The sequence below is a fragment of the Rhinatrema bivittatum genome, chromosome 3 (genome assembly GCF_901001135.1).
Source record: "Rhinatrema bivittatum chromosome 3, aRhiBiv1.1, whole genome shotgun sequence".
NCBI classification, from domain to species: domain Eukaryota; kingdom Metazoa; phylum Chordata; class Amphibia; order Gymnophiona; family Rhinatrematidae; genus Rhinatrema; species Rhinatrema bivittatum.
In genome coordinates this window covers 156,926,991-156,952,721 of record NC_042617.1, presented here as the reverse complement: position 1 = coordinate 156,952,721, position 25,731 = coordinate 156,926,991, and the positions used below count along the sequence as shown (strand labels likewise).

General features: G+C 42.2%; 1 protein-coding gene across 9 annotated transcripts in view; it reads left to right on the top strand.

The window, feature by feature from the left end:
- The window catches only part of SIPA1L2 (signal induced proliferation associated 1 like 2), a 492,084-nt gene that overhangs the window by 18,540 nt on the left and 447,813 nt on the right, over positions 1-25,731 (top strand). The window lies entirely within an intron of this gene.

Below are 25,731 nucleotides of genomic sequence, written 5' to 3'. Positions count from 1 at the left end.
GCCAGCAAACATCCAACACCCCCACTTATGTTTTAACTGGTGCACTGGATTTGAAACTGCTGCCGGACACACAAAAGGAACTTGCTGATGCCCCCCACCCTCACACTCATTGGTACACTCCCCTGACCACTCCCCCCCCCCCCCACTCCCTAAACTCTTGCCTGTACTTCCCGATCCTTTGTTAGTCATTTGTGTTAGCCACAAATTAATGTCCTCTGTGCCTCAGGACATGAAATGATTCCCTGCCATCTTATCATGGAACTGGTCAACATAATTAAACCAGGCCCACCCTGCGTATTCCCTGAACGCCCTGATAATACTGTCAGCATAGGTTCAGAAAGCACTGTACTGAGATGGGTCGAAATGCCTCACTATGCTGGCTAAATGAAGAAAGCACCTAACTATATTTTACAATATTCCTAGAAACCTTCTGTACAGACTTCCCACCCTTGCCCTTCTTTTTACCCTTCTTACTCCTCCTTCTTCCCTCTTAATAGTTTGAAAATATTCACATATCTTCGCTTCCTAATCTTCCTCCTCAATTTTCTTGGAACCCCCTTCCCATAATTCCATTAAGGACGTCAATGCTGGGTGTCCCATATCCTGTCTAGGGCCAGCCCCTAATTGGTCTCTTGTTCCAGGACCGTGATCTCCCAAAGAAGGCGACGAGGAAGACAGAGAAGAAGAGGAAGAACTGGGACTCCGTGACCTCGTTCTTTTCACATTACCCATAACACCCTCCTCGGAAACCATCTACCTCACCTGACCTTTGTTGATTCACATTGGCACCCGAAGCAACTTCCACAACACCTGATAGCTGATTTCTCTTTTGATTCTGCTCCATTCTCTCTCCTTGAACTTCCTGCGCTCTCTATGGCTCCTGCTGCGATGTCCCTGGCCGCGTATCCTCTTCATCCGCACCTGAAACAGGAAAAACAGAGCCTTCCAAACTGCCCCGAGACGTTACCGCACTCCTCCCAGAACTAGAAGCCCATTGTCGTCCTATGCCGCCCCGAAGCCAAATCGAGGAATCCTGACCGCCATCTTCAACCTCCAACCCCTGCCCACCCATGTACTCGCTCCCATGCCCGACCGACTGACCACCCACGGGCCCGCTGGAAAACCACTTTCAAGAAAAGATTGGCAGTCAGAAGGGAAATGCCAGCCACCCATCCACTCTGAAGAACAAGGCTGAGAACCACCCTGACCACCAGAAAAATCTCTACCCTCCTGGATATCCTGCCCCCTAATTTGTCCCGCCTGTTTCTCCAAAAGTGCCCGCTCAAAAACATCTGCCCTCGGAATATCCCTGATTACATTTGAACCCAGGGACAGGGGGATCTCCCCTCTTGACTGCTCCAACCCATATTCAAAACCAGGCCCTTAGTATTCAAGCACTGCCCACCCCTGTAGGATTTGCATAAGAAGCAGCTTTATCTTTACCTTCCCACCCCTGATCATGTCTTTAGCCGGGCCAAGGACGTAGGAATTATGGGGTCCCCCCCGCCGGGGCAGAGAGAGAAGGCCCAGGTACTAGGGCTCCAGCAAGGCCCAACGCAACATCCAAGACCCGGCCTCCCATTGTCAGTGGGAGAAGACTTATCCCCAAGATCCCCAAAGGGGCAGGCTCAAGGTCTCCCACCTGAAGTAGTGATGAAGAACAAGGTGCCCCACTGCTTCGGAAGATTCAAGGCCACTCTCCGTGACTTCTCACAAGGAGGGGGGTTGCACCGTCACAGAGCCCACCCCAGTGAATCCTGAACCTGGTCCACCAACGAAACCGCTAACACCGGGAGAATCGAGGGCCAGAGGCCTGATACTGGCCTGAAAAGGGGAAGGCACGGCTCCACTAAAAGCTGGTAACTCTGGATGCCGCACCACCCAGCTGGGCCAAATGATTGGTTGCCGAGGACCGAGCTGGAGGAGGCGGACCACTTGGCTCAGCTGGCTCCCTGTCCTTCCTGGAACGGCCCATCAGCGCAGATCTCAACCCAACCACATGAAAACAAGAGAAAAAAGGGAGAAAAGATACTGTCGAACACAGGGAAAAAACTGCCGCTTGCCACTTGTCTCCGCCGCAAAAGACTCTGAAGCCCGAGCTCACAAAGTAAGAAACCCCGCGCTGCCCTCAAGGACCAATAACTAGGGATGTGCAATCGTTTTTTGACGATTAGGAAATTCGTACGATATTTTCTAAATTGTTGTGGATTGGGAAACCGATAAAACGACTGCATTTTCCCCAAATTTTTGGTAAAAAAAATTGTTTTTCGCGGAAAAAAAAATGCCAATCTGCTGGAATACGAGATTTTCCCAAGGCCACATGAACCTGAAAGCGGAAACGATCAGGCACCCGATGCACATCTCTACCAATAACTGTGCAGCATGTCAAAAATGTTTACAAATGCTGCAATGGCCCCTGAGGTGCAGCACCCCTTCCCCCACCCACCCGCCACGAAAATGCAGTGCACAATGCCCGTCCCGCTACCATGTTAATGGCGGCAGGGGGGGACTGGGCCCCTCTGCTCAGCCTTTATTGTCGAGAAAGAAGACAAAAAAAAACTGTTTTCTCATTGACCAGGGTCAAAACAGAGATTTGTTTGAACTTTTGGAAAGAGTCTGTGAGCATAAAATAAATGTTTATCCATGGAAGAGGAGTTGAGATTTTAAACTGTGACTAATCCTACTGATGCTTATCTGATTGTTTGCTTGGCACTTCTGTAAATCTGAGACCCTCAGGTTGCTTACACAGGGCTGTTCGACAAGTGTTTATTGGTTACAAATATTGATGCACACTCAGCTGCTGCATAGTTGAAATGAGACCTGAGATTTTGTTGTAGTTACTTCTTGTTGGAGCGTCATCCTCACGTGAGAAATTTGTTCGATTATCAGTTATATTGTGAAGCTTTTTTTTTTTTTTAATTTGTAGTGCTGACCATTGTGCATAGTCTTTTCATGTGTAAGTTTTATATATGTGCTGTAAAAGTCAGCACAGATTGAATTTGCAGCCTTTTGTCCACATTTAGCACAGCTCTGAAATTCTGCACATTTTGTTTCAGCTGTAGATAGAATCCTGCGTGTATAACCTTGTTGGAACCTTGGCTATATTTATATATTTTTTATTTATTTATTTATTTATAGGTTTTTTATATACCGAAGTATTGGTGGAGGCCTTCACTCCGGTTTACATTTTAAACAACAAGATACAAAAAACAATCGAACAATATATTTATTATATTTATTTATTTAAATATATTTAAATATATATATAAATATATATATATATATATATATAAATATATTAAATATATTTAAATATATTTATTTATTTAAAAAACAATCGAACAATATATTTATTTCATTTTCAGCAGAAAAGGCTGCAAAACACCAAAACTGGTATTTAAAGTTAATTAAAATATGACCATGCTTGAGTCAATTTTTCTTCTGTTAAATAAACTAAGGAGAGAGGAAAAAATGATTTATGTATTTCTACAGAGAAACTTAGCTGTCAAATTTTTCTTTTTCTGTTTGAAATGCAAAGGAAGAGTCTCAGACTAATTCTGCAGAAACAAAACACTGTGCTAACCAAAGTGCACTTGTCGGCCATTGGCAATGTTCAGTGCTGTAAGCTAGCAAGAGAACCAAGGGGAAGATCCATTCATTCTCATAGACTCGGGCCTCCAGTTGGCAAATAGTGGCTCAATCTCGAGAGTTCCTAGATATTTACTGTAAGGCTGCAAATATCGCTTTGGCTACATTTTTAATGGTTAGCCATGTAAATGATAAGAGGAGATGAGGGGCAGTTGCACTTGTTTTGCCAGCAGTGAGCCGTGCGCAGGAGGAAGGCTTGGAATACACAAACAGGAAGTGCCAACATTGGTCCCCGGCTTGGGCCAGACTCGCTTCCTAGCCTGTTCCTTGCCGCAGATAAGGCCATTTTATTAAACAGTTAAATGGAGACTAAACAGGAAGACTTTTAAGTGTTCAGAAGGTAACAACTTTAATTTTCTATCGTAAAAGGGTTTATTTAGCTGCTGTTTGTACTGTTTGGGAAGCTTGATACATGCGGGAGTCATTGCAGCCATTACCCGGGGTCTGCTTCCCTCTGGACCTGCTCTCAAAGGGTTATTCATCCACCTGAATATGTGGGTTGTACTTGCCTTCCTGAGGTCTCTACCCCAAATAGATTTGTTCTTATTTGGAGCAAGAATAACTTCAGTCAGGCTCCCTCTAGCCTGCCTAATTCCCATGATTTCCTATGGGAGAAAAAATGTCATTTTTGTCTGTTCTTCCCATGTAGAATCATGGGAACTGGCCCATGCCACACTTATTTTTAGTGCATCCTATTCTGCTGTCAAGAATGAGTTTAAAGAAGTACAGTTTTGTCACATCACCTTTTAAAGAGACCAAACAGCCAACAAAGACTGAATTCACAGGCTGGATAAACAAGCGTGGGAGTAGCTGGCTTATGACAGCGGGTACTACCCCAAACCAATTAGCTGGATACTTCACTCAGATGCAGCTCCAGCACTGCTATCTACGATGGCGGGGGGTGGAAGGGAAATAGAACCAAAAACGTTATTTAAAGGGACAAGAGTAACAGAAAAGTATGAAAAAAAAAAATGTGAAAGCTTGCTGGGCAGACTGGATGGACCATTTGGTCTTCTTCTGCCGTCATTTCTATGTTTCATGATTACTCAGACCCGCAGTCATGAACTTAGACCACAAAGCCTATGAAAATCCACAGAGGACATCCATTGTAACCGCAGATAATTAATATTTCTTTCCTAAAACACAATGTGACGTTTTTACATTTTCTCCCCCCAATTCTTCAATTTTTTTTTTTTTGGGGTGGGAGGTTCCTGATGCATCCTGTGGTGGGAGGAAAGGATTCAGGATCTTCTTTCTGCTCCTGGGGACGACCTCTTATTGTGCCTGCAGGAGGAGACGTCTAGCTGGGTGAAGGTGAAAGGCGCAAAGGGCGGTAGGGATGCCACACAGCAAGCGGGCACAAAGACCGAAAAGCAGCACCCGCTACTACTTTTACTAGGGGAACGTTTGTTCCCCTCCAGAGCAAACCTCCAGGAATCTGTGCATGCATCCAGGGGAGGGGAGAGGGGGAGAAGCCCAGAGACAAGTAGTAATAGTTGTACGTGAACAAGAGAAAAGAAGAGAAAGTCACACGTACAATGTAACCGAGAAAGAAGATGTACACGGGTTACTCCCACCAATTGTACATACAGAGGCGCCAATGGCATTCTTTACTGTTGCAGATTTTCAGGGAAATAAATAGGATACTAAATATAAATTAGAATCTGGAACGGTTTATTTACTTATGATATTAATAATATTCTTGTACTAAGAGAATTTGGTCCTGCCTTGCAGTCTCGGGCCTGATTTACATTTTTCCTAGCAAATACTGGCCTTCTGCCGATGCAGGTCTAAAACAGGGCTGGGCAAACTTTAAAATAAATCCAACCAAAACTGTCGTCTGCACCAGGGATTGGGGAGGGGTCCCCCTTGGAGCTCCTTGAGTGCAGGAGGGCCTTGCAGCTTTTGGGAGCGCTGGGGTAGGGGAGGGAGGAAAAGGGAGAAAGAAGAGAAGAAACCTTAAAAATGCAAAATTATGCATGTGCAAGTCAGCGGGTGGAACATGCCTGGCAAAGTGAGATGGCCGCGAATATGTGTGTGTGTGTGTGTGAGGGACTGGGTGGGGTATGTATATGCAAGTGCGTGTGTGAAGTGTGTGTGAGTTACTGGGAATGAGGGAGCGGTGGAGTGTGTCTGAGGGGGTGGGATGTGCCTGTTACTGCGTCGGCCTGTCCATGTGTAAGGCATGCGGTAAAACGGGCGCTGTTTTCCTAACGTGCGCACAGCCACCTCTCCCGGGCGCCCGATGCCATATTAAAATGAACTGCGGCGGTAAAAAGGACATGCTAGGGAGAAATTGTGTGTCCCTGGCGCTCCAATGAATCGGGCGCCTACAACTGCAATGGTCACTCAGGAGGAGCGTCCATTTTATCCAGGCTCAGTTGATTTACACACGCAGGGTACATGCACAATAGCAAGAGGTGAAATTGACCTGGAGCGGGTATATTGTGCGTCCACAATTTTTTATTTTTTTAATCAATCCATTACATTGTTTTTTAAATTCTTAATCAATGCAAGCAGTAGATCTACTGTTGTCTGTAGTTCCTCCTCTCTGGAGGAACCTCAGAGAACAGTATTTTTGATTTTCTCAAGAGCCCTTGACTCGCGGTATGAGTTAACATCCGCTCCGGGGCTGGAGTTACATTTGCCACGTTAAAAAGTGTGTGTTGGGTGCTCAGGGATTTACTGTATTGGGGGTAATAGCTAATAAGTGCCCACTACCATCGGGCACTTAAAGAAAACTACATCTTGTGAGAAAAAGACACAAAAAAATAGTAAAAATGAACTGAGATGTTAAAAGAGAAAATCAGTGATGTGAAGACCCGCCCCCCCCCCCCCCCCCCGACGTCAGGACGACCAGCCAGCGGCGACCCGATTAACGGTGCGATTCCACCAGGCGTTTTTCCCCTTTGTGCTAACCTTTGTGGTCCTTCTAATATAATTATATTTATGTTTATGTTAATAATTTAACTTTTATTAATGTTATTTAGCTTTTTGCTTTGTTTAAAATTATTTCATTATTGACGTTTAAATGTATTAGACTAAGGAATTTTACTTCCTGCTTATTCTGTTTCATTGTAAACCGGTTTGATATGCATTTTATGCAGGAAAATCGGTATAAAAAAAACTATAAATAAATAAATAAATAAATAAATAATAGCCTCATCTACATGGAATGTACATGTGATGAGTGCTATCGGCTATGCAGTTGTTTAGGAGTGCGTTTTGGACGCGCTAATCTCCTTATTGCATCGTGTGTAAGTCTAGCGCGTCCAACCGTTCGTTAACCTGTGCGCTAGGCTGGGCACACTTTCTCGCAGCGCCCCCTGAGTAGGCAGGGGGTTGCGTGAGTGACTGGGTGAAGTGTCTGTGGGCAAGCAAATGAATGTGTGCATTGAGTTCCTCTTGCATTCTCTACCCAGCACCAGTATCCCCAACTTAACCTCCTCTATTTTTTCCCTTTCCCACTGTGCTCACCATCCTCCTCCTCCTCTCCCCTAACATTCTTTTTCGATCTCTTGTCCGTCCCCTCTTCCCCCCGTCTCACAATGCTAATGTCTTTCTGTTCCCTCTTCCAGTTGGTTAGGCTGGATCAGGCAAAAAAAGAATTCTCTAGCCTGGTCCAGCATGAAAATGAACATGCTGAGGGAGGGGGGATAGTCAGAGAGCCTTCTACCTGGGGAGGCCACCAGCCTGCTTTTCCCTGCATCATCATCCATCTACCTTCAGGGTCGTGGGGGGTGTTGGGGGGGGGGGACGTTTTGCAGTGGGGAGCAGATTTGAGAATTTGGCTACTGTTCAGTGGTGGCAATGACAAATTTGGGGGCTGCAAGGCAGGAGGGGGACAAAAGAGGTGGCTGCAGGCATTTCCTGATTAAGAAAAGTCACCACTGCCAGCGTGTATGACTCTGTGCCACCGACATTCTGGCCTGCCTGCCTGATGTCCTCAACACGCCCCGAAATGTCACTCTTAATGACTCACCGACATGTGTGACATGGGCCTTCAATGATCTCCGGCACAAGAACTTGCCATACTGGGTCCAGCATCCTGTTTCCAACAGTGGCCAATCCAGGCTACAAGTACCTGGAAAGTACCCAAAAACTAAGTCTATCCCATGCTACTGATGCCAGTAATAGCAGTGGCTATTTTCTAAGTCAACTTGATTAATAGCAGGTGATGGACTTCTCCTCCAAGAACTTATCCAATCCTTTATTAAACACAGCTATACTAACTGCACTAACCACATCCTCTGGCAACAAATTCCAGAGTTTAATTGTGCGTTGAGTGAAAAAGAATTTTCTCAGATTAGTTTTAAATGTGCTACCCTAGTCCTTCTATTATCCGAAAGAGTAAATGACCAATTCACATTTACCCATTCTAGACTGCTCATGATTTTAAACACCTCTATCATATCCCCCCTCTCAGCTGTCTTTTCTCCAAACTGAACAGCCCTAACCTCTTTAGTCTTTCCTCATAGGGGAGCAAGTGGAGTCTCAGCAAGCCAGAGAGAATGCATCTGAGGATAGCTGGGTGGGCTGGAAAAAAAGGTTATGATGGGTTGGTTTTGGCTCATGGGCTGTAGTTTGCCCACCTGTGCTCTAGAGTGTGCACAGTATCAGTGGAGGAACCCGTGAACTGATTTGGATGGTATTGGATATTTGTGAATTACCATGAAATAAATATAGAAAATATTGCGATGGCACCATTTTCAACTCTTACTTCTGCATAACTCTGAAATATTCAGTTTCGCCTAAATCCGTTGGTTTCTTCGCTGATAGTAGGTCACAGACAAACAGATGGACATGATCTGCCCATGATGCATTATTTTGTATTCCTTCCAAAAAGAATGCCTAAAAAGACAGACACGCAACTCGGGGAACACAGAAAACACACATTCCTTTCCATTGCATGCAAGACAGGACTGTTCCCAGTGCACTGAAAGGAAACTAGGCCACAGCTGCACAGGCACAACCGAGAAGAACAGAAGTACTGCACTGTGGTCCAAATGGCATCCGCAAACAAGGCACAAGAACATAGCTAGAGTGTCTTGCAGAGCAGTAAGTTCTGATTGATTGAAATCTTACCTTACGTAACCCTATCTCTTGCTGATATTGTTTACCTGTGGCAAGTTTGAACTTTTATTTCAACACATAAGGCTTTGCTTGTTGGACCATTTTAAATGTCTGTGGATGATGAGCAAGCAATGATAATAAAACCTTGCTTGTATAACAAAAAAAAGAGTGGTGTGAAATAGTGAGTACCAAAGGTTATTTTGTCAACATAAACACGGGGGCAGGGGGGTAACCTGCATGGAGCGGCAGTTACTACCATGAAAAAAACTTGCTGTGCGGACAAGATGGGCCACTTGGGTCTTTGTCTACCAACATTTATTATGTTACTATGTAGCTAAGCTTAGAGCAATCAATCATTATAAACAAATCAAATATTACGATTTTTATTACACAAAGCTATGCTGAATATAAAACATCTAAAAGGAGTCTTAAAAATCAACCCAGCATGATTATTCTTTGACTAAATACCTACATCAGGGGACTGCTTATTTTAAACAATTAAAGATCTTGCAAAAAGGTTTGCATATTAGCAGCTTCTGATGCACTGCAGGTTGGTAATGTATGTTTTTTTTCTCATTATAATACCATAGTAGGTGATGGCAAAAAAGACTTGTCCAGCCTGCCCAGTTATCCCTGTCTACATTGTAAGGCATTATTATTATCATTATCACCTTCCAATGAATCTCAAGGTGAATTACAATACATCTACTAATACATGCAATTAAAACAGCAAAAATAAAATATAGCATTTAAAAAAAACATCAGACTCATTGTTAATCCCATGCTAAAATAAACCACCTCTTCAGCCAAACTGATAAGTGCATAAGATTTGCCATACTGGGTCAGATCAAAAGGTCCATCAAGCCCACTATCCTGTTTTCAACAGTGGCCAATCCAGGTCATAAGTACCTGGCAGGATCCCAAAGGGTAGATAGATTCAATGCTGCTTATCCTAGAGATAAGAAGTGGATTTCTGCAACTCCACCGTTAATAATGGTTTATGAATTTTTCCTCCAGGGACGTGTCCAAACATTTTTTTAAATGCATCTACACTAATAGTTTGAACCACATCCTCTGGCAATGAATTCTAGAGCTAAATTATGCATTGAGTAAAAAATATTTTCTCTTATTAGTTTTAAATGTATCACTTAGTAACTTCTTTGTGTGTGCCCTACTCTTTGAAAGAGTAAATAATTAACGTTTACTCGTTCCATTCCACTCATTATTTTATAGACCTCTATCATGTCTCCTCTCAGCCGTCTTTTCTCCAAGCTGAAGAGTCCTAACCTCTTTAGCCTTTTCTCCTAGGGGAATTGTTTCATCCCCATTATCATTTTGGTTGCCCTTCTCTGTATCTAATTCTGCTATATGGGTTTTTGAGATGTGATGACCAGAACTACACACAGCACTTGAGGTGAGGTCGCACCATGGAGCAATGCAGAGGCATTATGATATTCTCTGTTTTATTCTCCATTCCTTTCCTAATAATTCCTAGCATTCTGTTTGCTTTCTTGGCTGTTGCTGCAGACTGGGCAGAAGATTTCAACATATCATTGATGGTGCCTAGATTCTTTTCCTGAATGGTGATGCCTAATGCTGATTCTTGCATTGTGTAGCTATAATTTGGGTTACTCTTCCCTAAGTGCATCACTTTGCACCTGGCACAATGCAACAAGACAGACCTGTCGCTTGTCTGGAATCAAATACTTTGATTGGTCCATAGGAGCAGTGCCTGATCATAGGGCATAAATAATATAACTATCATTAAAAGGAGCTCTTCACTGACAAAACTGTCACTCAAAGCCCGTTGCATGGGAGTATTTAAACTGGTTCCGATTTGTGTTTTGCAATTAGCCTGTGCAGTGATCTGCCTTGGAAATCTCCCCTATAATTACCATTGTGAGGAGTTCTTCATCAATAAAGGTTAACACCATTTATAGAATTGGAGGTGTATTTTACATATTTATATTGGGGCTCTTTTTGGTCATGGTTATCTCTTACATCCTTCTCAGTGAAGAGAGAAACAAAGAATTCATTTAGTCTCTGCTATGGCTTTGTTGTCCCTAAGTGCTTCTTTTACCCCTTGATCATCTAATGGTCCAACTGACTCCCTTGCAGGATTTTTACTTCAAATGTAACTGAAAAAGTTTTTATTATGAGTTTTTGCTTTCATGGCAAGCTTTTTTTCAAATTATCTCTTTGCCTTCCTTATCAATGCTTTGCATCTAACTTGCTGGTGCTTATGCTGTTTCCTGTTTTCTTATTTTGGATTCCTTTTCCATTTCTTGAAAGATGTTCTTTCATCTGTAATTGCTTCTCTCACCTCATCTTTTAAGCATGTCTGTAATCATTTAGCCTTCCTTCTATCTTTTCTAATGCGTGGAATACATCTGGTCTGGGCTTCCAAGATAGTATTTTTAAACAATGTCCATGTCTTAATTTTTTCAGCTGATCCTTTACGTTTTTTCCTAACCATTTTTCTCACTTTTTCATAGTCACCCTTCTGAAAGTTAAATGTTGTCACAATAGATTTCTTTAGTGTCCTCTTTCCAGTTAAGTCAAATCTGATCATGTTGTGATCACTATTACCAAGTGACTCCTATTACTGTTATATCTTGCATGAAATCCTGGATTCCACTAAGGACTAGGTCTAAAATAGTTTCCCTCTTGTTGGTTCTTGTACCAGCTGCTTCATGAAGCAATCATTTATTTCAAGTAAGAACTTTACCTCTCTAACTTGTCCTGATGTGACATTCACTCAGTCAATACTGGGGTAACTGAAATCACCCATTATTACTGTGCTGCTGATTTTGTTAGCTTCCCTAATTTCTTTTAGCATTCTATCATTTCGATATAATTTTTATCCTGGTATCACAGTGTCCCATTGGTTATACTCCTTCCACCAGGTCTTTGAGATGCCAATTATATCAACTTCTTCATCCAGTGCTATTCACTCTAACTCTCCCATCTTATGTTTTAGACTTCTAGCATTTGTATACAGACATTTCATAGTGTGTTTTTTGCTTGTACTAGCAACCTGCTTATTAGTTAACAGGGGTAATTTGGAATGTGTTTGCTCTGTCTTTTTTCTTTTCTTAAAGACATCTGGTCCACTTATTACAATTTCTGTATGGGATGCCCTAAAGTTCCTGTTCTCTAAGTACTTTTCAAATATATATCATTCCAAGCCATGCATATTTGAGCAATTGTTGGCTTTCCCCCATCATCTAGTTTAAAAGCTGCTGTATCTCCTTTTTAAAGGTTAGTAACAGCAGTCTAGTTCCACTCTGGTTAAGGTGGAGCTCATCCTTTTGGAAGAGGGCCCCTCCTTCCCTAAAATGATGTCCAGTTCCTAACAAACCTAAAATGCTTTTCCCTGCACCATGGTCTCATCCACGCACTGAGACTCTGGAGCTCTGCCTGCCTCTGGGGTCCTGCCTTGGAATGGAGAGCATTTCTGAAAATGCTAACCTGAAAGGTCTGGATTACAACTTTCTACCTAAAATGCTAAATTTTGTCTTCAAGAACCTCCCTCCTGCTCGTTCCTGTATCATTGGTACCCACATATACCAAGACAGCCGCTCCTCCCAACCACTAAAATCCTATATATGTGACGCATGATGTCCACCACCTTCACACCAGGCAGGCAAGTTACAAAGTGATCTTCACATCTACCAGCTACCCAGCTATCTACCTTTGCAATAATCAAATCATCAACTACTAACTCTTTCCTCCTGGGCTCTTGCCCCTAGAGACATATCCTCGGTATGAGAGGAAACTATATCACTTTGAGCGGAGGTCCTAGCTACAAGATTGCTTCCTGTCTCACCAAGGTGATGATGACCTTTCCTTTCCAAGGCAGCACAGGGGTTGCCAGATTGGAGGTGGGGCTTCTGCTATGTTTCTGAAGGTCTCTCCCTTTGCTCCTCCAGAGATTGAACTTGTTCTCTGAGGGCTAGGAGCTCTTTGCATCTAGTGCACATATACAACCTCTTGCGAGTTGGGAGGTAATTATACATGTGGCACTCTGTGCAAAAGACTGGAAAGCTTCCCCTCGCTACAGGACTAATATAGTTATCTTAATTTTGTTGATTTGTTATTGAGTTAAAATTTCCAAGGGAGTAGGGATTTAAAGCTTATTTAAAGTACTTTTAATCTATTGATTTATTTTATATTTGTCTGTCAATGACCCTCAAAACACTACAATTAATCTACTTATCACTTCCTAGTTACCCACATTATTGACTTTGTTTTGAAGTAAATTCCTTCTATATAAATTCTGTATTAAATACATGGTAAGGAGTGCTGCAAGGGATATGGGGCCTTTGGAAGCTGGGGCTGTGGAGTCTGAAGACTGGATCCCTCGCAGTGACCTCTGGAGTCCTCTCCTGGGGTCTGCTGAGTAATATATGCAGATGAGCCTTCCGGTCCTCTTCTGCTGCCACCATCCAATCTACTCTGAAGTTAACCAAATGCTTGAACAAACAAACATGCCTTTAATGATTTTCGAAACCATGATAAATCCTCCATACATCTCAATTCAAAAGGTAGAAAATTCCAATTCTTAGGAGCTACTATTAAAAACCTTCCCAAAAGATGTTTCTCGAGCTTGATTTCCTTAACTGAACCACAAAAAAATTCCTGTTGAGAACGACAAAGTGCATGGCCTGGAACAGATTTTTGAATTGTTTTTATAAGATATTGTGGAGCTTGATTATCCATTACCTTAAAGAGCAACACTAAGAACTGAAATTGAATGCAGTATTGGATACATCTTAGCCGCCAGCCGTAGAAACATGACTGCTTGTAGGAGATCCCTCCTTACAGTTATTTCTTGACCATTGGTTCTCAACTGTCCTGGGCAGACAAGCGCATAGGACCCCATACTTAATGCAACACTGCCCTCCCACTCCAATGTCATACATCCAAACTTTGTAATAATCTAAACAACTACCAAAATTTGAGAGGCTTTTGCCTGAACATCTAGCCTCCTAGGTCCTTCCAGCCTTGCTGGACAGTATCCAGCTGTGACCCACCTGCCGGTACAGACATGTTTAGTTTCTGGGGCATTGAAGCTTGCTGATATCAACTTGGCTACTCTATGGCCTGCATTATCATTTGGTTGTGTTTTTCTTTCATTCTTATCGCATCTTCCCTTGCTTCTACTCTCAAGGGTGGGTTATGGCAACCTTCCAAATACGTATCTATCACTTCTGTGACAGCAGATGAGGACCATTCAGCTTGCCCTACCTCCTTCCTGGTGCAATTCCATAGGCTTTAGAGTATCCTCAGTCTCCCTCTCACTTCCTTGTCACTAGGGATCCCCTGCTTATCCCAGGCTTTTTAAATCCCTTTACTGTTTTTGTCTCCATCATATCGCTGCAGTGGAACATTTGAGTGCTGTGATGTATAAGTTTTGCAAAGAACATGCAAATGAGGCAGTGAGGCATTTGAAGTATGGTCAAGCATCTTTGACTTTTTTGCTCTTACTTTGCACTGACTTGGCCAGCGTATGCTCTATGTGGTTTCCCTTCCATTAGAGTGACTTTTTATGTGGGAAAAGGAATGATGAGAATCATGTACATTTGTACTGAGGCTGATAATACTGTCCATATCTTGGAACTGGACAGGACATAACTGCTTCCTCATATGTTTATTATCATACAATGGTTGCCTATATACCCTCTGCTCACGGTTTGAATTTTTTTTTTTTAATTCACCATGACCTCTTTATTGTCCTCTGATTGGATAACTGATAAGTTATCACTAAATAGATTTTAAAAAAGATCCAAATACTGCATAGACATAGACAAAAAAGATCCAGATATTGCATAGACATTGATGTTCAGTTCACGAAGTCATCTAGCAAGGGAGCAGTATCTTATCAGAAACACGTGAATACATTCCTGACTAGTTATTCCCAGTCGCATGTACCATTTGTGCATGAACATGAGCCCTTTATTGATGGTATTGATTGCTGGCAGTGGATTTTGAATGTGTGGAATGTCACATCTTTGAGAGGTCAAAAAAATGAAGACTTTGTCTTTCTGAGCAACATTAGGATCCAGATGCCATGAGAAACATGCACAAACGTGGATATAAAAATGCGGAGAAACTGAAGCATGCTAACTCGGTGGCGTGCTTGAAGAATTATAAGTAGCGCCAACTGGGAGGTCAGTTATAGTTCTGTGCTGGATTGAAAGATCGTAGATATGCAGTATTGGTCCCCTTAGTAAAAAAAACGGTGCTTTTTAATATATTTATTAATGATCTGACAAGGGGTACGATGAGTGAGGTCACCAGATTTACAGGTGACACAATTATGCAGAGTAATTAAATCACCAGTGGATTGTGATAAATTGCAGGAGGACCTTGTGAGATTAGAAGATTGGGCGTCCAAATGGCAGATAAAATTTAATGTAGACAAGTGCAAGGTGATGTATATAGGGAAAAATAACCCTTGCTGTAGTTACACGATGTTAGGTTCCATATTAGAAGCTACTACCCAGGAAAAAGATCTAGGCATAATAGCAGATAATACATTAAAATCGTTGGCTCAGTGTGCTGAGTCGGTCAAGAAAGCAAACAATGTTAGGAATTATTAGGAAGGGACTGGGTAATAAAATTGAGAATGTCTTATTGCCTCTGTAACGCTTCATGGTGAGACCACCTTGAATATTGTGTGCCATTCTGATTGCTATATTTCAGAAAAGAAATAGTTGCCCTGGAGAAAATACAGAGAAGGGTGACCAAAATGATAAAGGGCATGGAACGGTACCCCTACAAGGAACAGCTAAAGAGGTTAGGGCTGTTCAGTTTGGAGAAGAGACAACTGAGGGGGGGATAGGTGATAGAGGTCTATAAAATCATGAAAGGATTTGAATCGGTGAATATGAATCGATTATTTACTCTTTTTAGATAATAGAAAGACTAGGGGACACTCCATGAAGTTGGTAAGTAGCTCAGTTAAAACAAATCAGAGAAAATGTTTTTACTCAACGCACAATTAAGTTCTGGAATTCATTGCCAGAGGATATGGTTAAGGCACTTACAGGCCGATACAGTACAGTGTGCTCTGGTGGAGCGCACTGTTAACTCGCGGTTGGACGCGCGTTTTTGACGCGCTAGCTTTACCCCTTATTCAGTAAAGGCTAGCTTTACCCCTTATTCAGTAAAGGCATCGAAAACGCGCGTCCAAACCCCCCCCCCCCCGAAAATAATAGCGCCCGCAACATGCAAATGCATGTTGATGGCCCTATTAGTTATTCCCGCACGATTCAGAAAGTTAAATGTGCAGCCAAGCCACACATTTTACTTTCAGAAATTAGCACCTACCCAAAGGTAGGCGTTAATTTCTCTCGGCACCGGGAAAGTGTACAGAAAAGCTTTTCTGTGCACCCTCCGACTTAATATCATGGTGATATTAAGTCGGAGGTCCCAAAAGTAAAAAAATAAAAAAAATTTAAAATCAGCCTGCGACTCGGAGGTTGAAAACCGGACGCTCAATTTTGCCGGCGTCCGGTTTTCGAACCCGTGACTGTCAGCGGGTCCGAGAACCGACGCCGGCAAAATTGAGCGTCGGTTGTGAAACTCGCTGACAGCCGCCACTCCTGTCAAAAAGGAGGCGCTAGGGATGCGCTAGTGACCCTAGCGCCTCCTTTTACCACGGGCCCTAATTAGCATATTTTTATTTACTGTATCGCGCGCACAGGACATTGTCCTGTGCGCGCGGCGGGAGAGCGGGCGCTCGCCCGCTCTCCCGCATTCCTTTCTGTATCGGCCTGATAGTGTGGCTGGATTTAAAAAAGGTTTGGATAAGTTCCTGGAGAAGTCTATAACCTGCCATTGATAATAAGGAATAGCCACTGCTTGTTCTTAATTGGAATTTCTCAGTGTACAAGAGACCCCTAATCACTTTGTTCCAGTCACCTTAAATTATTCATGTTGGAAAACACAAAATCCAAGTTTTTAAGAGAGTAATTTTAGAATTCACCGCAAGGGCTAAAGTCTGTGGGTACTTTTTACTCACTGCAGACTTGCATGAATAAATCCACTTTGGAAGTCTGTGGGTTTGCTCTGTGCACGCATGGACATGCAAGCTCCCAAGCAGGTGTAACTTTGTGTGTGTACGTCCGTGCACAGAGTTCCAGAAATTGAAAGATTGCATGTGAATCCTCTCCCCGCCCCTTCACCACCCTTCAGAAGGCCTGCTTTGACTGCACGTAAAAATCCATGTAAAATTGGGTTTTTCATGTACAGTTTGCCCAAAGAACTCCCAAGTTGATTTTCAAAGTGCGATTTATATGCATATCAAGCCCTAAATATTTGTTCCGCATCCGCGCCATGTAAAACTCTCAAACATAAAATAATACCCTCTAAATTACTCTTACATTTTCATTTCACCTCCTTTATTATTACTCTACTTACCTAATTTTGAAGGCACTATGGGCCTCATTTTCTAAAGCTATCGCAGGCTTGCGCACGCCTGCGCTACCTAAATCGTGGCGGAGTCGGCCTCGGAAGAGGAGGAGTCGGGGCGTCACCGGGGCCGACTCCGCGAAGACGCCGCAGACGGCGAAAAGGTAGGTGTCTTTTCGTGTCCTATTTCGCGCCCAGTAGCTACACCTTCTATGGTGGCGCTATTGGGTGTGAAACCGGCAGCGATCTCAACACGGCAGTGTGATCGCTGCCGGCTAGCTCAGGACCGCCCCCCCCCGTGTTGACCTCCCCGCCCCCCATTAGCGCGATTTTCTAAAGTATCCCAGGCCTGCGACACTTTAGAAAATGAGGCCCTATGTTTGGTATGTCTTTTTGTTCGTACGAATTATGTATTTTATTTGTTTTTAGTTTGTATATTTATAGTTTTAAACAATAGATTATGTATGTTTTTAATTTTTGTTAACCGTTTTGATTAATTTCCAAATTGTAAAAGCGGTATACAAACATTTTTAAATAAAAAATAAAATAAATTAAATAAAATAAAAGCTACAAGCATAAAATAGGTGGAAGCCCGAGGGCAGAGACAAGAAATCAGCCTTTTTGTTCATTATTGGCTTTAATGCAAAGATTTTGGAGAATACTTAGATCAGTGGCATTCGTCCCCAGTCCTCGGGGCCACAAACAGGTCGGGTTTTCATGATATACTTAATGAATATTCATGAAATAGATTTGCATGAAGACTGCTTCTGATGTATGCCACCATGCATATTCATTAGGGTTATCCTAAAAACTCAGCCAGTTTGTGGCCCCTGAGGACTGGGAGCAAATACTACTGACTTAAACTGATTTAGTGTTATAAAATTGGCTGATGTGAGAGTGAAGAAGTGTTTTGTTGACTGATGCTCCAGCAGATTACAGGTCTCCCAGTTATTTTCTCATGCATTTCCACTATTTCCAGATTCAGTCTTCCCAATGTTTTAGTGCAAAGCATTTGCACAATGTATTTATGCCATCGTAAGAGGCTTCATAGCTATTTTGAATGTTGGGATAACTGGTTGGAAAATGAATGCAGAATTTGGATTTGGATGGCATAATCAGACCTAAAACAGAGGAGAACTGCAGAGATTTATATTTAAGGGCCAGTCAATTGAACTGAAAAAAGATTAATCTGAATTGATTTTCTTTAAAACACAGTTATATTTTGGCTGAAGTTTAAAATCTGCTGGGTACCTCCGAGTGGCTTAGACAGTCCGCTGTCAGAGACAGGATGCTGGACTTGATAGACCATTGGTCTGACCCAGCACAGCACTTTGGATGATTGTTCCGAGCTCCCGGTGGTGGTAGAGGGTTCGGTGAGGGTTCTGGGTGGGGGAGGAGAGTTAAGGTTAACTTAATGGGGAGGGCTGCTGCAGGAAGCCTTCATTTACATTTTAGTTATGCCAATGTGAGAAAGGGGGGGGGGGGGGCACTGCTGGGCATCCAGAGAGGGGAAAGGAGGCTCTTTGGGTCTACAGACCTGCAACACTTTAAACATATTGGTCGCTCCAGCTATATTGCTATTCCCCTGACTGTTATACTTTATTCTGATCGCAACAGTTATATTGTTATTTATTGTTTCACCAGTTACATAGTTATATCAGTGGTTACTCCTATTGTAATATGTTGTTTTACATGTAAACCGGAGTGAAGGCCTCTAGCTAAACTTCGGTATATAAAAAAGTACAAATAAATAAATAAATATTGGGGGATTAGGTGGCGGGGGATCAGTCTGCCAGTTTGCAGTTGGGTGGGCAATGGAGGATGAGGCCACTAGGAGAAATTGACTTCTGTTTTTTGTTGTTTTTGCTTGTTTGTTTGTTTTTGTTTTATTTTTTATTTCCTGCTTGGCACTTAATCAGCTAAAGTTAAGTACCCAGATAATGTTATCTGAGGATGTTCAGTGGGATGTTTATCCTGCTGCATATCCCTGCTAACTTATCCAGGTAAAATTAGTCAGCTAAGTCAACTGTTGTGTGATTTATTTCATTTGTTCCAGTAGGGTGGGTCATAAATATTTGTTTTTCGTTTTCACTCTTTAAACTAATTTGCTTTCCATATCACTGGGTATGTCCTAGTTCAGAAAAGGCAGGACCTGGCTCTAGGACTGGATTGTATCATTTTAATTTGACATTGGTACAGCCAAGCTGACAATATCATTATTATGCAGACCAGTTTATAGTATGGAGATTTAATTGCTATGTTTCCCGCTGAACATGTATTTAATTCAATAGGGGTCAACTAGGAGCTATTCTCTAATTAACCTTTCTAATCTTGTTTGTTGAAAAATGCCTCCTATTTAAAAGCAGCGGTACTGGGTGACTTTCTCAGTTTGCCTTTTTCGTGGCAGCATTGCATTCTCTTTGGGTTATTCCTACATCTCCTCTTCACTGTATTGGTTTCCTGTGTGCTTGCGCGTTCTTTGGAGAATAGGATGGGTACCATTAACTATAAAATAAAAAAAGCCCCCAAAAAAACAAAACAATCCAGCAAAGCCAGGCACAGCAGGCAACCCCCCCCTTATGAAAAAGGTTAATATCCTTCTCTTGGTTTACCTGGAAACTAGATCCACTTACATCCCTCAAGCAGCAGAGCTGTGCAGCCCTGCTTTTCGTTTGTCAGTAGGATGTCCCCGCCTCAACGGTAGGGGAAAAGAGGAATTGGATACAGACGACAACCAAGAGAGCTCAATTTCCATGGTCTGGTTACTGATACACAGACTTAAGGGAGAAAGCACAGGACAGCTTCTACAGCTAAGTCCATAAGCAAAGCACGTCAAGCAGCACTGTCTGAATTTTCAAGAAAGCTCATCACCCAGTAAAAAAAACGTTGCTAGCTGCAATTTTTATGGGTATCTTAGGTTTTGAGGATAACTGCACACAGCAAGTGTTACTACCCTTAGGAGAAACATGGGAGTAACCTGCACGGAGTGGCAGTTACTACCTTTTAAGAAGCTTGCCGGGCAGACTGGATGGACCATTTGGTCCTTTTCCGCCGTCATTTCTGTGTTTCTGTGTCCAGATGAGGAGCTTCACAGTAGTTCCCCCATGGATGTGGATTGGTAATGGGAGTGGTAGATTGCAGGAGCTTTCAAAAATGTTGATAGCTAACATCTCGGGAATTTAAATACAAACTGGGCAAAAGGATGCTTCTTAATTGTTTTGTTTTAACTTTCAACTAAATCATCTAACATGTTTTCCTAGTATTGCTATTATAGTGAACTGTATGGACAGGACATTTCTGGAATGGATGGAATTACACACTATCCCACTATGCTGTCCCTGTACTCTGGCTGCACACCTGTCTGTTATTCATTTGATCCCAGAGCTTAGTGAAACAGCCAATAGGAACTTGTTTTATGCAAAAGTAAGGGAAGGGTTGATATGGACAAGAATGGCGTCCAGCTGTGGAATAATCTGCAGAAGGATGTTTAGCACTCCACGGGGTGGCAGTCTAAACTATTCTCCTTCAATAGATTATTCCAGAAACCAGATGCTGTTCTGTCGTGCTCTCCCTGTCCGTTATTTACTTAAGGGGCTGATGCAATATCTGTGCGCGGAAAATGGGCGCTCTGTGTTAAGCGCCTGTTTTCCTAACGCGCGCCCAGCCACCTCTCCTGGGCATGCGACGCAATATTTAAATCAGGGGTCGCGCAGAAAAGGAGGCACTAGGGAAAACTTGTGCATCTGTGGTGCTTCCTTGGCATCGGGCGCACAGGAGAGGTGGCGGTCAAGCGGGTTGGGAAAATGGATGCTGAATCTACGAGCGTCTGTTTTTTCTTGCTACCAGCATAGACACGCACAAGATAAATGACCTGAACTGGGTATCTTGTGTGTGTATGATGGGCATCCAGAATTTTTTTTTTTTTAAATAAATCAGCTTTATTTGGTTCCCCCTATTTAGTATCGCTACAGTACTATTAGGAGAAATCACAGAAAGTAGGATTTTTCTTTTTTTTTCTCAATGTGCCCTTGAGCGTCCATTTTCCTAACCGTCTGACAGCCATCTCTCCTGGGCACCTGCAGCCGAGGATGCGCTAGGGGTGCACAATATCCTCTAGCCCTCTCCTATTTATCGCAGTACCCGATGTAAATATTAAATTGGGCACCTGGGTGAGGTGGATCGGCACGCGTTAAGGGCATTTAACGCGCGCCGATATTGCATCGGCCTGATTATTTTTTCTTTGCTTGCTTTGACGTTGGAGATGTCTAGAGAGCAGCTCTGTGTATTGTGAAGAATCTGATATTGTTTGGAGAGTCGCAGGGCCTCAGCTGTTTTTTTTTTTTTTTTTTTTTTTTTTTGGGGGGGGGTATGTTTTGTTTATTTTTAACATCGGATAAACATAGAAATGACGGCAGAAGAAGACCAACGGCCCATCCAGTCTGCCCAGCAAGTTTCGCACTTTTTTTTTTCTCATACTTATCTGTTACTCTTGGCTCTTAGTAACCTTTTGGTTCTATTTCCCTTCCACCCCCACCATTAATGTAGAGAGCAGTGTTGGAACTGCATCTAAGTGAAATATCAAGCTTAATTAGTTAGGGGTAGTAACCGCCGCAATAAGCAAGCTATACCCATGCTTATTTGTTTACCCAGACTAAATAATTCAATCCTTGTTGGGTTGTTGTCTGTATATAGATCCACTTTTCTTCGTTCCCCCTGCTGTTGAAGCAGAGAGTTATGCTGGATATGCATTGAAAGTGAAGTATCAGACTTTTGTGAATATTTTTATTTGCCAAAGTCAACAAATCACTTTCTGCTGGAAATTTTCCTGTGTCCTGAATTTGGGTTCAGTCAAGACCTCTGTGAACATTTTGTTACTTCATAGTGTTTGAACTTTCATATAGTTGCAGGCCAGCGCTGTAATAGAATTTGGACAGATGGGGAGTAAAGAGATAAAATGGTGTTTAAAATGTTAACCATCCAAATAGATGAAATTTTAAATGCTTGAGTGTTTTAATCAGTAAGGATAGAGGCACCTGCATCCCTTCCCTGATGTGCCCGCACGTTGCAGTCCAGTCTGCCCAAATGAGGGAGTGGGCATGGGAGCCACCTGCAGCTAGCCTGAAGGTAGCACTGAGGTGAACTGTGGCAGGACTCGTTCCCTCAGCTGCTGGACTCATCGGTAACTTACCCGTGGCCATTTAATATTTTGCCATCCATAATATGAGGGGCAGCGGTAGAAATGAGGTGGGGAGAAGGATTCCAGAAGAGGACTGCAGGCTGGATGGAGCAGCTGGGGCCTTACCTGCCCCCATTTACTGAGTTTTGAATTAATTCTGGATTTCCAGCCACATGTGACTTCCTTACTAAATTTCGGCGACATAAAATATTTGACATTTCATCTGCAGTAACATTTCTTTCAGAAGATTAGAAATAATTGTGCTTCATAATCCAAGGAAACAACTCCTGTGGCTTTGGCTTAACCTCAAGATACAATGGTGACGTTCTCCTGCCTGAAGGATAGAAATAATGCACAAGAAATAAATCTTTTTCAGTGGAAAGGAAGTTCTAAACCAGAGGTTGTGGTATGAGGATGAAAATATTTTTTTCCACAGAAAGGGTGATAAGACGCATGGAACAGCAGACTTGGATTTTTGCACAGGCCAGTGAGGCCTGTGGCGAGGTTGGCACAATTTTAAGGGCATCAGTGTTTCTGCTTCCCATCCCGCCTTAGACTTTTAAATCCTCTCCTCCTGCCGATGACTGCCCCTCTAAATCTGAATTCCCTGTTAAGATTTGAATTGGCTGCTTAACTAATCAACATGCAGATTTCTGACATAATCACCACAATCATTTTTCCTGCCTCCTTTCTTCTGTGGTTTCTATGCCTCCTGATCTGGTTTGCCTGTTGAGCTAGGAATCTGACAGATTTCTGTTGTGCTTTCTGTCTCTGCCTGGGGTGAGAAATGTTTTATATTTTGCAGGTTAGCAAACAAGTGGTAGTTGATGCCTTTTCTTTTTAGAGGACTAACCCAATATTCAGCTAGTTTGTGATGGCGGCGCTGCCTTCATTTGGTTAGTGCAGAATGAGGATAGGTGTACATCACTCAGCTTCCCGTGTGGTAACCTTTCTATTAGGTAAAGCGTTGTGCGCGTGTGATTGGTGGGTATAAGTGCAGGGGGAATGGGTGCCTGTGTGCAGCGTGGTTGCAAGCAGTGTGTGCGTGCAAGAGAGAGGATGTAAGGAAGAATAAGATTGGAAGGGAAGGGCATATCTGTTAAATAAGAATGCTGTGCTGGTTGTGTATCTAACAAATATTTTAATGGGGAAAAAAAAAAGACAAGTGCTGCTATCTGTCTCCTTAAACATGTCTTTTATCATACGAGTACAGCCAGTGAATTTTCCTTTCTCTCCCCCACCTCACCCCCCCACAGTTGAAGGTTTTATCACCATTCTGAATTTTTATGTCATGTGCTTGAGAAAAAAATAGCATCTCTTATTTGAGCAAGGTTTAATGTTTTGTTTAAATGACAAAATCTTAGACTATAATGGGAGTTATGCAGTTGTGTTAAGAGACATAGTAACCATAGTTAATGATGGTAGATAATGGCTAGAATGGTTTATCCAATCTGCCCAGTTGATATTTTTCTACTTTGGATAGATGAATGTATATAAAATCTCATAGACAACTCCCCTTTTCCGTCTATATTTTGCCTGTTCTCTCAACCCTTTACCATCTCTGCCCCAGACATGCCCCAGACATGCCCATTTCAGGCCCTGCTGTCTTCACTTTTGCTTCTTACATAACCTCTCTCCCTCACTCCCCTAACCCCCCTGAACCCCACACCCCTTTTCCCAATTCCCCCCCCGTTATACCCACCCCTCCCCCCCTTACCACCCCCCCTTACCCTTCCGACAACACCCATACCCTCCTACCCCCTAATGACAAAGTCAAGTTAAGAAATTTTTCACACTTAATAGGCTGAATAGAAATTGTCAACAATGTTAATCGTTATATTACTAGTTGCCATGTTACTGTTAGTAAAGTTAGTAAAATTACTGTTAGTAAAGTTAAAAACTAACAAATTATATCTGTTTTTGTACAAAATTATCTGTTTTGATCTTTACTGTAAGAAGTTGTTAGACTTGTAAACCGGAGTGAAGGCCTGTTCCAAATTTTGGATTACTGCAACTCTCTACTGCTAGGTCTTCCAGCCTTATCCACAAGACCATTACAGATGGTGCAGAATGCCGCAGCGAGGCTACTCACTAACACAAATAAAAGAGCCCACATAACACCTATTCTTCACAGCCTCCACTGGCTTCCTATAAAAGCTAGAATCTCCTACAAGACATTATCAATGATCCACAAGGATATCATGGGCATCGCTCACCTAAATCTAATCACACAAATCCGCCCTCACACATCACAAAGACCCATCAGATACAACTACAAAGGTTCCTTATATGCTCCCCCCGATCAAATCTACACTAACAAAACGAGCACTCTCCACAGCTGGGCCCACCCTCTGGAACTCATTACCGCCGGATCTACGCCAAGAGACCTGTCATCTAACTTTTAAGAAAAACCTAAAAACGTGGCTTTTCAGGCAAGCTTATTCAGAGTCACAAGATCACTCAGACACCGGTCAAAGAGGAAAATAGTCCAACATCAGATCATCGATCACCCATATTCCCCTCAAGAACCAACCACGCCAGACCTGAACAACTCACCTGTTTAAGACTACTTCTCTGATTCATCAGTCTTCTTTAATTCATGCATAACTCGGTTTTTGCATTTCAACAAGGTATATGTACCCTCACATCACAATTTAGACTGTCCCTCCAATTATTCAAGATATTTATTCACGCTTTAAACTTTCCTGATATTGATCTTCGTCCTGTTGACGAGTTATTATTATCATCAGTATTATTATTGTTTATGTAATATTCAAGTTGTATTTATATTTAAGTTAAACTGTATTTATACTTATATTTAAGTTGTATTTATAGTTATATTTATATGTGATATGTTAAGAAAATATATGTTAAGAAACGCTGTTTAATGTAACGCCTTTATTGCGACAGTTAATGTTCTATGTAAACCGACCTGATTCGATACTTGTATTGAGAATGTCGGTATATAAAAATCCGAAATAAATAAATAAATAAATATAAAAACGTGCAAATAAATAAAATAAAATAAATAAATAACCAATACTCAAGCCAGGCACTTTAAATACATTTTGTTTTATGAATTCAGCACAGTCAATTGTGTGCAGGAAAATAACGTCTCCTGGGCTTCTCCCCGAGTGGAGGATGTTGTTGAAGGCCTATGGTGGATCCTTCTGAGCCCCTTAATGTTTTAAAAGTCATGCTGCATACATTTTTTAACACCTTCCAGACGTAAGATAGGAACTGTCCATTATGTGTGTCTGCATAGATCTGGGATGCGCCATACAAACGATTATTAAAAATACAAAATAGGTCATGCATATTTAAAGCATATTACACTCCACTCCAATGAAGGTCTAGGTAAAATGATGAAAAGGTAAAAATAGAAGAAAAGTAAAAAAAAATTGAAGAAAAAAAGT